Consider the following 16,512-nt stretch of genomic DNA (forward strand, 5'->3'; position numbering starts at 1 on the left):
CTACGAAGCAAGGAAAGGTGAGTGTAAAAAATCTGAGAAGTGACTGACTTGGATTATTTATGGTGGGACAAATGGGGAAAGGAAAGGAGAAGCAAATAATTTAGTTCTAATTCCAGCAGAAAGGAAGAGAGAGAGAGAGAGTGGAGACAAGTCTTTTTGTAGTTTACACACCCAAATAAATCCCTTGGCTCAGGAAGGAATCACGGCAGATTAGAGGCTGCGGGGTGGAGTGGAGCCTATGCGCTCCTTTTGGACAGCTGGTCTGTCGCCCTGGACTGCTGACTCACATGTGAAAGAACAAGAGGCCTGATTCCATGCCCGCAGCACTGCCATCCTGCAGCCTCAGGCCCACGGGTGTCTGGCTTACCCTGGCCCACCGCCTGCATTCAACAGGAGGCCCATTGTGGCCAAGGCCTCATACTGACAACAAAACAAGATACGTCTCTCAAGGAAAAATTCCTCTGTGTGCCTCATCGGCCTCTGTGTAAAGCTGATCAATCCTGGTAGCGCCCCTGTCACTATAAACTGCACTTCCCAGAGCTGTATTTTTAAATAGGGAACTGACTACAACAGCCATTTACAACTGTATGCTGTTTAATTAGCCAGCCTGGACAGTGCTGCAGGCATAGATCACTTTGCTTTAAAGATTTGAGAATGTTAATAGTACAGTATATCATTTTCATTATTACTGGACTAATGTTGTGTCTCAAAGAACACCTAATGCAAATCATGAGAAATGGCTTGAAGTGACCCAAGGGTTGCACGTTATTAGAAAAGTAATAGTTCTGATGCTTTTAAATAGAAGGACATTTTCTTTGTTCAAACGTCAGTCAGCGTTCAGCAGTGGGACTTCGTGAAAACAAAGCTTTTGTTTCGTTTATTGGTAGCAGTATTCTGCAGTTCAGAGTTGGGTCAGAGTTGCTTGTCAAATATGGTAGCCATGGGGCAGCCATACATGTTCATGAAAACTTGAAAAGTGACTAGTCCAAAGTGAGATGTGCTGCAGGTATAAAATACACTCAGGGTTGCAAAGACTTAGTAAAAAAAAAGTAAAATATCTCACGAATATTTGTTTCATACTGGGCACACGTTGCAATAATAACAGATATGTTTCAGATCTGTTTGGTTAAATAAAATACATTATTATAGGGCTTCCCTGGTGGCGCAGTGGTTGAGAGTCTGCCTGTCAATGCAGCGGACACGGGTTCGTGCCCCGGTCCGGGAAGATCCCACATGCCACGGAGCGGCTGGGCCTGTGAGCCATGGCCGCTGAGCCTGCGCGTCCGGAGCCTGTGCTCCGCAACGGGAGAGGCCACAACAGTGAGAGGCCTGCGTACCGCAAAAGAAAATAAATAAATAAATATAAATAAATAAATAAATAAAATCACATTATTATAATTAACTTCTGTTTCTTCTTTCTTTTTTAATATAGCTACTAGAAAATTTCACATTACAGAGGTGGTTCACATTTGTGACTCATATTTTATTTCTCACAGACAGCGTTAGCCAGACTTCGAAGAGAAAAGAAAAAACCCTGGCCAACAATGAAAGTGTATTCTAATTTCTTTTCTGTTACTACTAGCTGACTGTATATGGAAGAGACTGTTAGAAAGAAGACTGAATAAAAAGGAGGACAGAAAGCCTCATGGCATGACAATTTCATGTAGCAAAACCAGGAAACATAAGAAGTCAACTCAAACAAGTTCTTCTCGGAGTAGTACAGCACTTTCGTCAAAATGCAGCCACATTCCAGACACAAGGTTCACAAATACCATTCAACAGATGCAAATATACCATTAGCTGCCTCGCCTCTCTGATAGGAATCCATGTCATGCACCTTGAGGTGTGTCCTCTCCCAGAACTTCGAAGTGTCTGGAGCTGTTAAGAAGCCTTAGGTTATCCAAGGCTAACTTGAAATGAGCGTGCTCATAAAGTAAAAGAGGTTAGAAAGAGTTTGGGACTGACATGTACACACTGCTGTACTTAAAATAAATAACCACCAAAGACCTACTGTATAGCACAGGGAGCTTTGCTCAATACTATTATTATTACAGTAATAACCTAAATGAGAAAAGAATTTGAAAAAGAATAGATACATGTATATGTATAACTGAATCACTTTGCTTTACACCTAAAACTAATACAACATTGTTGATCAACTATACTCCAATATAAAATAAAAATGTTGATCAACTATACTCCAATATAAAATAAAAATTAAAAAAGAAAATGAAGCATACTCTCTCTCTCTGTCCATATATATATATATATATATATATATATATATATATATATATATATATATATAAAGAAAGAAAGACCCTAGAAATGGTGTACCCGGCACAGGAGAAGTTATGGAAGCTTCTAAATTCCATTACTACTACTATTTTCTTTCTGTAAAAGAACTGAAAAAAATTAATTTTCAGGGATTTTTAAAAAATATATTCAAAGTTTGCATAAAGTTAGAGGAGCCACAAACAAGCCTGTCAGAAAGTTATGGAGCAGGGACTTCCCTGGTGGCGCAGTGGTTAAGAATCCTCCTGCCAATGCAGGGGACAAGGGTTCGAGCCCTGGTCCGGGAAGATCCCACATGCCGCAGAGCAACTAAGCCTGTGAGCCACTACTACTGAGCCTGCGCTCTAGAGCCCACGAGCCACAACTACTGAGCCTGCGCTCTAGAGCCCACGAGTCACAACTACTGAGCCTGTGCTCTAGAGCCCGTGCTCCACAACAAGAGAAGCCACTGCAATGAGAAGCCCATGCACCGCAATGAAGAGTAGCCCCTGCTCGCCACAACTAGAGAAAGCCTGCACGCAGCAACAAAGACCCAACGCAGCCAAAAACAAATAACAAAAAAACCCACAAGAAAGTTATGGAGCTAATAAGTTCCAGGAAAGAGCTCCTAAAACCTCCTCCTTGAGTTTCACCTTTGCCATCATCTTGTTGCTACTTGTTGAGAAAAGCCTCATTATATCAGCCGTGTTTTAGAATGTGTTGCTATAGATGCTGTACAAGGAGCCATGATTAAGCGCATTGAAGCTAATGCCCATAAAACACAGGAAAAAAATAGCTTTGACTATACACCACTTAAATCCATGAGTTTACACAGACTGTAACATTGGCCAGTATGGCCCATCCCCACCCCCTCCCCCTGCATATTTGTTTTTCAAATGCACGTTTTGTCAGGCATGTAGAAGAGCCAAAAGTTTAAGGAGGGAGGGGATGACAGATTCAGACTCTAAAGGAGCTGATAAAAAGAATTATAAAGGTGTCTAATTTCAGCGAACATTATTGTAAGACTTAGCCCTTGGGATGTGAACTTCCCTATTAAAATGGCCAAAAATGTCTCCCAGCGTCATCTGCTTTCAAAAACTGGATCTCTTCATTCAGTCAATACTTGTCTATTCTCATGTGCTTCTAGGTGAAGAAGCAGAAAACTTATCCACTGTTGCTGCATTAGAAATGTTCAGAGGGCTTAACAGTGTTCATCTCACATATACTGCAACTATGCTTCTAAAAAAAAAAAGGGAATGTTCCAATGTATTCCATGACTTAAAAACAACAAGAAAATAAGGTATATACATTTCAAGGGGACTCTCCTATGTTTTTGCACAAATCATCTCTCAGTTACCAACAGATCTGCCATAAAGTGGAGACCTTTTTATTAATTAGCCTCCAACAGATCTTTCTTTATGATGGTCTGACTCACTGAAGATCCTGAAACACATCCCTTAAAAAATTTGTATTGGCTAGTTTGTACCTAGAGAGGGAAAGATTATCAGCATAAAAAAGCACTTAAGTGACAGTCTGCACATGGTGCTTTGTGGATCTTCCACGTAGATTTACCCGATTTGCCATGGATCAGCTTTCCAGCTGGGATCCTAAAGGACTGGTACTACCATCCTTATATTTTATAAAAACTTCCACTGAGGGGCTTCCCTGGTGGCGCAGTGGTTGAGAATCTGCCTGCTAATGCAGGGGACACAGGTTCGAGCCTTGGGCTGGGAGGATCCCACATGCCGCAGAACAACTAGGCCCGTGAGCCACAACTACTGAGCCTGCGCGTCTGGAGCCTGTGCTCGGCAACAAGAGAGGCCGCGATAGTGAGAGGCCCGCGCACCGCGATGAAGAGTGGCCCCCACTTGCCACAACTGGAGGAAGCCCTCGCACAGAAACGAAGACCCAACACAGCAAAAATAAATAAATTAATTAATAAACTCCTACCCCCAACATCTTAAAAAAAAAAAAAAAAAAACTTCCACTGAAAGAGGTGGATGACAGTTTAGGTGTCTTTAAATAGTCATAAAAACAATGATAAAAATAAAAATAGCTAACATTTATTGAGTGTCTAATATTATATGCTAGACACCCTCCCAAGCACATTATATCTCACTGACTTTTCACAATCCACCCAAGAGCTATACTGTTATGTCACTTTATAGATTTGGAGCCATGGCTCAGAATTATGGCTCAATGGGCAGACAAGTGATTTTGCCCTAGATTTTTCTGATTCTAAATAATGCTCACTTTCTCTGATATTGCACTTTCTTCCATATACATATTTTACTCAAACAGTACAAATGGAGGATTGTGTGTAAAACTCACATTCCCATCTGTTAACTCTAGAAGAGTTGTTTATGACAAAAACAACAGAGAGTGTTTTCCAAAAATTATTTGGTTGTTTTTAAAGTTATTTTTATTTGCTCTAATTAGAAAAAAAATGTTCTCTGAGTCTGAGGCCATACCCACATGGCATATAGAAAATCAATTGAAAAGTGAAAGCAATTGATAATCAGTACATCTGGAATACACACACCTAAACTAATTTAACTAATTCATTTTAGTGAATTTACCAGCATATAGACCTGCTTAGTCCAACACAGCAGCCACTGGCCATGTGTGGATGCCGAGCAGTTAAATGTGGCTAGTCCTAATTGAGAAATCCTTGGCAGTATAAAATGCACATCAAATTCTGAAGGCTTTACACAAAAAAGTAAATTATCTCATTCATAATTTTTCATATTGAGTATGTGTTGAAAGGACAATACTCTGGATATATAGAGCTAAATAAAATGTTATTAAAATTAATTTTCACTATTTCTTTTTACATTAAAAAAATATATAGGCACCATAAAGTTTAAAATTGTATTTGGCTTGTGTTATATTTCTATTGGACAGTACAATATAGAACAATCCAGAAAATAAGATTATGATAGACAGCAGTACTGGAATATCTCATACTTATGAAAAAGCATTTAGTTTCTCCCATATCCTTAGCCCTCTGCAAGGCGCAGGGGACAGAAAGATGAAAAATCAAAGAAAACAAGGCCTTCAGGGAATTTACAAGTGAGGAAAGGAGACAACCGTTTATAAGGAGTACAGAGGAAGTGGTGAAATCAGGAAGGACAGTCGCCGAGGAAGGAAGTAGCCGTGTTAACATTGCTGGTTGTTGTCACCTCTGAATCCTGCTTTAACCCTGGTCAGTGTCAGAGGACCTCACCCAGTGGTCCCTGCAGGGGAGCTGGCCAGATACAGAGTAGCCACAAGCAGAAATTCCCAAACAGTCCTAACAGTGATGTTGCTTGACCAAAGTTTTTAGGGTTCAACCAAATGCACTTATTTCTTTGCTTTGGTAGAGAGGAGTACGCGGACTATTCTTCACAGTTCGGGGCTCATTAGTACCCAGGACTTTCTACTCTAAACGACAAAGAGTTTCATTGTCAGAAAGAGAAATTGCTGCTGACCTTAGACCTTTTTTTTGGAAAGTGCAATAATGGGGCACAGGAGCAGAGTTTGGTATTTGACCGAATCCTTCACAATTATCATGCATGTGTGTATAATAAAATTAATTCTGTGTGTCTGCATCATAGCCCGTGGCAAGAAGCATACAATCAGTTTTGTATGTATAATAGATCACAGAGTTGTTCATGAATAATACAAATGCATTGAGCAGATACTAGTGAGAGAGGATGTTTGTCTTTGCATGGAATCGAAGTGAACATGTAATATTGTGATAATATATATTTGATGAATTCAGGTCTGACTTGCCTTTGCCATATTCTGCTAATTCCCCAACAAGGGTTGCCACAATAATTGAGTTTCCAATAACATTATGATTATTTCCACATGATAATTTAATTGTGGGTATTTTTTGATATTGTAATATTGTAGATTTGTGATTATTATGCATTTGCATGCAGATTTTCATGGTGACTTGGGGCACATCCCTACATTTATAACTTAATTTTATATATTATTGCATATATATTTGGGGATGAACTCATTAATGCAAATTAAAAAAATGTAGGTCTGTTTAGTCATTCAGCTTTTATTATAAATGGCTGAAAGCCTTGCTCATTTTTTATAACAGTCTTTACAATACTGTGAATAAGCCAAAGAAAACCTTAATTCAAGAATGGATTCATTAAAAATAATGGTAATAGCTATAATAATTACAAATTGTAGCATATTTGTTCCACCTAATTGGAATACAAGATACTATATATTACTCTTTCCAGGATGTAGAAGTTCTATGTGTGTTATTCACTGACTTTACTGTGAAAGCTCCTTACTATTAAGTATGTAGAAAATGTTAACTCAGAATTTAGTCAGTGAAAAGTAAGAGAAAACTTTTTTAAAAAGGTAAAATTCTATATAATGTTCATGTTATACATCTCAGAAATCAGAAATAAATCCCGCGATAAAGACATTTGAGTTTTCTCAAAAACTCAAATTAGACTTTCAAGGTAAAAGATCAGAGGCATATAGATTTTTTAAAAAGCAAAAGATTATGACAGAAGTGAACTCTGACCTAGTTCTTTAGATAAAATAATTTTAAAATAAAACCCACCAAAATCTGGTTTTAAAAGCATGTACCTTAAAACAGCTAATGTGAAGAAATGACATATCTACTGCCACTTAAAAGCAAAGGAAATGATGATCAGTTTAGAAGATTTTTTACAAAAAAGTAAGAAAGAGACCTGAGGCAATCCTTAGTAATCAGACCAAGAAGCTCTTTTAACAAATATATCCAAACAATTAGAGACAATAAATTTTACTTTTACTTAAGTACTAACCTTGGGTGTCAAGAATAGAAAGGGAGATCGCTGTTGCTGGGATTAATTTCAATTTCCTTTCACCCTAGCCAGCCATGCACTTCAATTGAGGAGGGGGGAATGCAAACCATCACTGACACAATGGCTGAATTTGAACTGACTAAATTCAACTAGATGTGTCCAAGTTAAATGATTTAGCAGAATCAGCCATTTTCTTATTGCAATATAAATTTCAACTCAGATTATCAGAATCAAAATGGTGAATGGAGAGGCCATGTAAAGCTTAATTTTAATTTAGATTTTTGTTAGAGTTTCATTTTCAAATTTTCATTTCATTTTCCCCCACACTGTGGGACGTAGAAGTGTTTCCAAGAACAGTGGCCACCAGAAAGTTTCTTATATGCTTTTTAGGTTGAATAAACACCAAGGCAGAATGAGAACAGTGCTCTGATGGAAATGCCACCAAAGTCTATCCAGAGGATGATCAAATTCTGGAAGTCTTCTTGATTGGCCTTAACTGGACAGAACTCTGAGAAATGGAGAAGTTGGGGAAATGACATGATCAAAGATGATATGAAGGGGTCAACATGACTAAGGAAAAAGACACAGCTTTGAACTAATAGAGTGATCAGATACAAATTTAAACACCATGAACTTTAGCTCCTCCATATGTTAAAATGGGGATAAAAATAGCTACATTACAGAATTATGGTAAGAATTAGAAATAACATACCTGAAGGAGAATGGCCCAAAACTTGGCATCTAAAAGGCAACTCAATAAATGATAGCAGTAGCAAACATAAATTGAATGTTTACAAGGGATCAAGAGCTCAGACCTTTTTTAGGTGGGAACATACAATTTTCTCTTTTGTACAGCTGAGAAAACTCAGAGACAAAATACTGGGTAAACCACTCCAGTTCAAACTTCTCTTAGAGTCTCAAGGCAGAGTTTAAACTCAGGCACCTGACACCAGAACTATCTAAACAGTAGATGTTATAATGTTAAATTGTGTGGCATGTCACACAAATGCAAAGTATCCCATTAGACTCAATTATTTTGAGTATGAATTGACTTAGTGACAGGTATAGCTTGAAATGTAAAATAGGGCTAGGGATTAGGATATATTTTTCTAGGTGAATGGTTCTCCAAGTGTGGTCTTGGACCCAGTGCCTTTGGCATCACCTGAGACTTGTTAGAAATGCAAATTCTTAGACCCCATCAAGGCCTCCTAAATCAAAAACTCTGGGAGTGGGGACCAGAAATCTGTTTTAATACACTGTCCTTTTGATTCTGAGACATGCTCAAATTTGGAAGCCACTGCCCTGGGTAATGTGAAAGCCATCATGATATGGTTTGACCTATACTTGGCGGAAGGTGACTGGTCATAGACTAAAGGCAGGGGATGCATTGTGGAGGTTACTTCACTTATTCAGACTAGAGATACTTAATGACTGACCCTGGAATTACCATCAGGACTCCAGAGACAGAGAGATAAGTATACGAATCAAAATATGAGAACTGACTGAATAGAATAAGAGGTAAAGGGGAAGAAAACATTGAAGATATGCGTATCTTTCTCCTGGGAGGTAGATGCATACAGATGTCATTAACTAATATAAGGTGACAATGATGAAAAGCAGGGGAAGCACCTATTCAGGCTCCCTTAGCCATAGTTATGGTTTTGGATCAGTTATTAAGCTCTTTTCAGCTTCTAAGTCAATTGTGAGTCCATCATTTTTGTTCTCACATAACTCTTCCAACTGCCTGCTCCCAATTACCTTTGAAAAATGTACAAAAAGTTGAACAATTTTTCTCTTCCACAAGTTTTCAGGAATGTATTCTCCTTTTATGCCTTCATCATAGGATTTATGATCTAAAGAGAGATTTTAAAGTCTGTGTCCTCTACTGTTGTCTTCCTGAAGGTGAGAGGAGACTTATCTAGTGAAAAGATTCCGGGGGAAGATCTCAACTGCTTGTGTTCCACATCTAGTGCGTCAGCTGCCACCATTTTAGATGTTGAAGAGTCCTTTAGTTTTTCCTATATTTTGCTTCCTCATCGGAAAAATGATATTTGAGATTACATGAGAAAATATTTGGAAACCATAAAATGCCATACAAGTCCAAGCTAATGCTATCGGCCATTTTTTTTTAGAGCAGATCGCTCAAATCAAGTGAAATCCCACAGGCAGGAAATAGTTGGCATATGGGCTAGGTCTTTTACTTTCACAGAAAATGTACTTTCTTCTTTGTCACACTGTCTCTGAGATAATGAGAGGACTTTTAATTTTTCTTGCCTTAAGTAAGAGCACTCTGATCCATGAAGAAAGCAATAGAAGGAACCCTTTAGAAGTCATTTCTTGTCAAGATAGTCGAGAAATAATCAATCTACAATTTCAGCTTTTTTTTTTTCCCACTCTCATTATTAGTTGAACCCCCTTGTACGAACTTGCGTCTGAACAGTTTAGTCCAAAAAGAGAAAGTCCTCTGGGAGAGAGGCTGGTGGTGTTTGGGGAGAGGATCACAGATTCTAAAGTGAGCTCAGCATATCTGTATGAAGAATCCTTTATATTACCTCCTCATTGTGTAGTTAGATACTCCCAACAACCAAATTACTTGTTTCCTCAACGTAGAAGAAAAATAATACAAATGCTAATTTATTGATCCTTAACAACTGTATCTAAAAATTATCCAAAATATCTAAGTAATTTTACTAGTGTGGATATATGTCATTAGAAATATAAAATAACTAAAACAATTAGCATATAGAAGCATGAACCTTGAATCCCCATGCCTCATGTCATTCAATGACTGTTCAATATTCTCATTAAACTTGATATTTAGTTACTATCTAAAATTATCACTGTTTTTCTACTATACCGGTTTTTGATGACTAACTACTCACACACATGTACGTTCACCCCTGTGGGAACAGTTGTCACTGATAGTAAGCTCCTCCCTACCAGGGATTTTTCTTCCCCTACAGGTGAGGTTTGATGCCTGGCAGTGGTTGCATAGTTGGCAAGGAGCCACATGATGCCATTTGCTTTTGATCCTCGGAGAATCATTCCGCAACTGCTGAAGCAAAAGACGCCTGGGCAGTTTGGCAGCTGCAAATCTTCTCTTCACGAAATGCTGGACTTGCAGCTACTCAGAGCACTGGAAGATTCTTAATAAAAGATTTACTTGGTAAATTCTATTTACGTTCTGACTCCAATAAATAATCCAGGTAAAGCTAGGAGTCCTTTTTCTTGTATGTGTGTGGGGTTTTTTTTGGGGGAGGGGGGATTGGTTTTGTCTTGTTTTAAATTCTGCGCCCAGACTGGTGTCTTTGCAGCGTCTTCCCTGAATCCAAGGGTGAGCAATAATCCACATGTGGATCCATATCCATGACCGAGAGGCAGAGAATTTCTTCAGGATTAATGTCTGGACTTTGTTCCATATCCAAGTAACAAAACTCCAGCTAGTGATTAATCCCAAGAAAATGCCCTGATACTTATTGATTTTTTAAGCTGAGAAAAAATGCATACCTCCCATGATTTACTTATAGATGCAAAGGTTCCATTTATTCTTATTAGCAGTAACAATTATATGCTCTCAGGGAGCTCTTGTGACACCTGTTCCTTGCCTTTCAGGTCCTTTATGCAGAACAGAAAGAGAAAGTGCACTGATTTGCACTGACTTCCCATGGGGGTTCTACAGGCAAGGTTTTTTTTTTTTTTTTCACATCTCTGAGGGTAGAACAAGATCTCACTGAGAATGGAATGTCTAAGGAATTACTGCCCTTTCATTGGCCAATCAGATTTCCTGAATAATCACTCAACATTCCTTTCGCCTTATTACACTATGTATCATTTTAATTTCCTCCAGGTAATCATATGATGGATCTCTCATGCACATAAGGCGCTTGTTTTCTCCTGTGCAACAGCTATAAACAAAGGACTGCATGTTCAAGAGAAGGAAACTAAAATGGAAGAGTCAAAACATTAAATAAGCTTAATTTGTTTGAACATATTTTATGCCCCTCATCATCCCCAGTGGTTTCCTGTTGTGAAATGATGCATTTTGTTTCCAAAATTACAAACTTGAGATTTAAAAGAAGGCACTTTTACTATGAGGTCGCATTCCAAGCATATTATCCTAGGTCTATTTCTTATATGTGGCTTTTACCAGAAGAAAGACCCACTTTGTGTGCTTTTATATTTTAGGACCCTGGGATGGCAAAGCCATCTTGAAATTCTTTTCAGAGAATTTGCTACTTGCCAAAATTCTGTGAAATACCCTGCCAATCAGCCAGTCATTTTGTCTATAGAATACAAGTTAAATTTTGTGACATAAATTTCCCACGAGTTTGGCTTTTGAGCTTAAAAGTGTCTGACTATTTAGGATCTCTTAAAGGATCATTGTTTTATTTAGGGCACAGAGGGTTTCTTGAAATGGGAAGAAATAGGCAACAACTGCTCAACTCAGGAAAGTCATCTTCCAAAACAAGAAGGAGCACAGATTGAGACCTCGTTACATTATTATAACAGCAACCTTAGCTAACAGTTATGAGTACTTATAATGTGCCAGGGATGATTCTAAGAACTTTGCATTTATTAATTAGTATTTGTAAAACAAATTTGCATTTTTCATTATCCAACCTAAAAATGTGGATTTCAATTCCACTCTTTATCAAGGATTAATAAGACTAAACTTTCTCTCTGAAACAGGTTCGATGATTAATGAGTATATAGTCTTCTGTTTTACATTTCATGTAGGACCTAAGTAATTGTTGTCAGTTATGAGATGTAAAGTTCTTTTTTAATTTTACATAAAATAAACAGTTATGAATCATTTTCAATTAGAAGTGTCATACAAGACCCTTTAAAGCTAAGAGAATAGTGCAGAGAAAGACAATTGCCCATAATTCTCGGTTTTTAAGCAATGGCTTTGGAGTAGTAAATTTGGGTTCAGGCCCCAGTTCTGTTGCGTTGTGTAACCGTCAGCAAATAATTAGTTTCTTTAAACCTCAATTCTGGATCCACAAAATGAATAAAATAGCACCAAATTCTGAGGCTTCCTCTGAGATGTAAGTCAGTTTTAAAATATGAACAGAAGCTGGAACATTGTAGATGCTCAATAAAGCTACTTTCCTTGCTCTTATTGAAATATAAACACAGGGGCATTTTCAGTTTTACCTTTATGTATATCATTGGGTACATACAACTTGGAATCCTAATATTTTCTTCATTTTCTATATTTCCAAACCAAAGTTTTCAAAGTTCTAAACAGTTAATATCTTACATTTTGAACTACAAAGAATAAGACCACTCATCTCAGATTCTCTTTTGGGCTTTAGAATACCAGTTTGAAAATTGTCGTCCTTGGAGCATTCTGGTTCTTTCCAGGCAGCTGGAGGCAAGTGGTTGGACATCATCCATGCAGGTTTTGGGTTTGGGGTTTCCCTGCAAGGGTTCTATTTCTTTTAATTTCACCTTTGGGGAGATGAGTTAGTATCCCAAGTCCCACTAAGGATTATTGTATTTCTTTGACACAACATAGTCTAGTAGAAAAAAGACAGGCTGTAAAGTCAGCCAAACCTGGGTTGGCACTGTGGTTTGTGTGCTTCCTGGTCAGTGGACTTGGGGGAACCACGTACTTTCTCAGAGTGTCAGTTTCCTCATCCACAGATTGAAGTTACTAAGACTCACATTTTAGGGCTGTTGGAAGAATGGAAGGAAGCAATTATATAAAGTTCCTGGCATTTAGTAGTTCTTGGCATTCCTTAACTGTACACCAAAATCACAATTATTTATAGTCTTTTTATTTAAAATGCATATTAATGTATACATACATATATAAACACACATGTATTTGTAAATATGAAACAGAAACAAGAGACAACATTACTTTTCAAGATAATGGATACATGGCTTTTCATAGGAAGCATAAAGAGACGTGACCTATGAACGAATGACTTTGCTAAATGAAATTTTCTGTGGATCAAACTGAACGATATTGGTTCAATCAAGCATGGCAGAGCCCTCTGAAATAATTAACCTTTCAAAGTTACACATTTGTTCAAAAATTATATTTAATTGGAAATATAAAACATCCAAAAAGTTCTAAGTGACCTGTCCCTCTTTATTAGCTGTATATATCTATCGATTATTAGACTTTATCAATTCTATTCCAAAGGCACGTCTTGGATCCCATATGTAATGGTGGTCTCTGAATAAGAGGTACATTTTCCCTGTAGTATCAATGTCTAGTTAAAGTTCAATTCCTTGTTAGTGCCATTTGTACAATAGATGGTAATTATTTTAGATAATACAATGTTGTGTATGTATGATGAATCAGCTTGAAATTCCAAGTTGAAAGGAAGAAATTTGGTTCTTGTTTATCAAGAGGCATATGTTCCATGAGTTTATATGAGAGTGACTATCGACATACAGTGGTTTTCAATGGGGCATTGCCATGCTGGGGACATTTAGGATACTTGTGGGGACACTGCCGGTTGTCACAGTGATTAAAGGGGTGCTGGTAGCGTTGAGTGGGCAGAAGCCAGACACTTAGTTATCACTACGTGGTGTGGTTCTGTCCTGTCCTACAAGGAACTGCCTGTGTGTCATGCGACGTCTGTTAGTCTTGCCGGAAATTCATGTAGATGGAAATCTGTTCACCTGAACCTAGAGGCTAGCTCAGGTAGCATATGAATAAAAGTCGTTGCTATTGTTGTTTTTTGTTACATTTTTTAACCCAGTTTTAATCTATGTTAGACGTTCTAGGAATACAACTGCTGCAAAATTTGAGATAAGGTGTCACTTTGCTTCTCTTGGAAAATTACCATAATATGTTCGCCATTTTAGAAAATCACATCACTTGACTGCAGTACTACCCTTCATTAAGTCACCAGTATAGACCATCTGTATCATTTACCTTTGAAGCTGTCTCATTCAGGGCACTTCAGCTGTAAACACCTGACTTCTTTGTAATGTCTTCTAATATTGTTGTGCCAAGTATTTACATAATAAAATGCACGTTATTTTACTGTAAAATATTTTCTCTTTATTACACCTTTATGTTAAACTTATAGCTTTGTATTAAGTGTTTCATTGCATTTTTAGGGAGCTTATAATATCTATGAATTTCATTTCAGGATGATAACGGAGGAATTACAAAATAGCTGATTTAAATAGAGTGCTGAGTCAGGTGGGGCTGAGAACCACTCATACCGTCTATATGAAGCTCTAAAGTGAGTGACATTCCTGGGTTCCAATTTAGTTCTGCCATTTAGTAGCTACATGACCTTAGGCAAGTCCCTTAATAAGTCAGAACTACAGTAACCTCACCTGTAAAAGAAGATTAACAAAAGAACTTGCCTTACATGGTTGTTGAAAGGATCACATGAGTTTATTCAAGTAAGGCTTGATGCGTTATGATGCTTGATGCAATGAACACAGACTGTGACTGCATTCATCACGGGAATATTTACTCATTGTAGCCTGAGATGAATAACACTGTTCACTTTTTCTTCATCATTTTTTGTGTGTGTTTGTTTTTTGCTTCAAAAGGATCTCTGTAACGTAGCCTCCTTGAGGCCATGGTCAAGAACATGATGAAGATAAAGACCTTCATGCAAGCGGCTGGGTATTTTTCTAATTCCAATCTTTATCACCATGTTAGGAGCTATGTGGTCATATTTTGAGGGAAAATGACTACTTGGGATGCTGGGTTTTTATGGGTTTTTTTGGGGTGTGTTGGGTCTTTGTTGCTGCACGTAGGCTTTCTCTAGTTGCAGCGAGCGGGGGCTACTCTTCATTGTAGTGCACAGGCTTCTTACTGCAGTGGCTTCTCTTGTTGCAGAGCACGGGCTCTAGGCGCACAGGCTTCAGTAGTTGTGGCGTGTGGGCTCAGTAGTTGTGGCTCGCAGGCTCTAGAGCACAGGCTCAGTAGTTGTACTGCACGGGCTCAGTTTCTCCGCGGCATGTGGGTTTTCCCAGACCAGGGACTGAACCCGTGTGCCCTGCATTGGTAGGCGGATTCTTAACTGCTGCGCCACGAGGGAAGTCCCTGGGATGCTGCTTTGAGAGTTCTCTGAAGAGTGGTAAAGAGTGCATATGAAAAGAACGCTTAAGGGGGAGATACTCTGTGAGATCTAGTGGCTGCCTGAACCAGGGCCGTGGTTGTGGAGACACGGGATTGTGGGGGGGGGGGAGAGGGAGTAGACTTTCATGAGAGATACTAGAAGTAGCAAATACAAGTGACAGGACTTTGCAATCGATTAACTTAGGAGGGCATCTGAGGTAGTGGGGAGTGTCAAGTTCGACCCCAAATTTCTATCTTGGAAATCTGGTTGAATAAGGAATCCTTAAAAAATATTAATCTGAATAAACTGGATCAAATTAAACTGGCAAGTATAAATACGCTTCCTGAGAATCCCCTTCATAGGACCATGTGAGGACTAAATAAGCTTAAAAATATAAAGTGGCTATTAGTATAGTATTTGGCATCAATATTCATTCAATAAAAGGTAGCTATTATTATTATTAAGTAATAACAATAATAGATAATAGGTAATAATTTACAAATAATTCAAAATAATCTCAAGAGCTGCGAATTTATCTAGTTCATTAACTTTCTATGGATGTTTCACTTCCTCACCAGAAAGAACATGACAAATCCTTGCCTATTTTCCTGAACTCAGACTAATAGAAAGGTGATTTTACATTATAACTGATGCATTTACTAAATGACTTATATATATATATCTGCTATTCTTACCATTTACAATAAGAAAATAAATTATTTTTTAATCCAGATTTTTTCAGAAGAACAAGTCTTGCCCTTGTCTTTTTTTTTTTTTTAACAATTTCAAGCATCATGTTTATTTGAACATGACACTAAAGGAGGAACACATTTTCAAAGAAGTATTGTTTGCATATTTCCTCAAAAATTCTCTGTGCATGACATTGTAGGTGGGGCTGGCATGGTTTGATAGGAGACTAATAAGTATTTTCTGATTTTGATTGCTTACAATCTTCTTGCTAAAGGAATCACTTACCCTTCTGTATTACTGATTATCTTTTCTTTTAATTTGCATGTAAGTCTCAAGCCATACAGTAATTATTACTCTAAAGAATCAAGAGGAGGAAGAACTCACTATGGACAGACATGGAAGCTTTATGGAGTGGGTAGACTTTGGTTTGTGCCCTGAAAGACATCTAAGACTTAAATATACAAAGAAAATTGAAGAGAGCATTCTGTTTGACAAACAGGAGAAAGACATCACAGTATATAGAGCATTCCTTTTGCTGTGAAGGTTGGCCATGCTAGTGTTTACATCTGGGAGGGGAACAATGGGTGGAGAAGGGAACTGGAGATAAAAGTGCTTATTATGGGGCTTCCCTAGTGGCGCAGTGGTTGAGAGTCCGCCTGCCCATGCAGGGGACATGGGTTCGTGCCCCGGTCCAAGAA

Source organism: Mesoplodon bidens (genome assembly GCF_964165515.1).
Source record: "Mesoplodon bidens genome assembly, chromosome: 10".
NCBI classification, from domain to species: Eukaryota; Metazoa; Chordata; class Mammalia; order Artiodactyla; family Ziphiidae; genus Mesoplodon; species Mesoplodon bidens.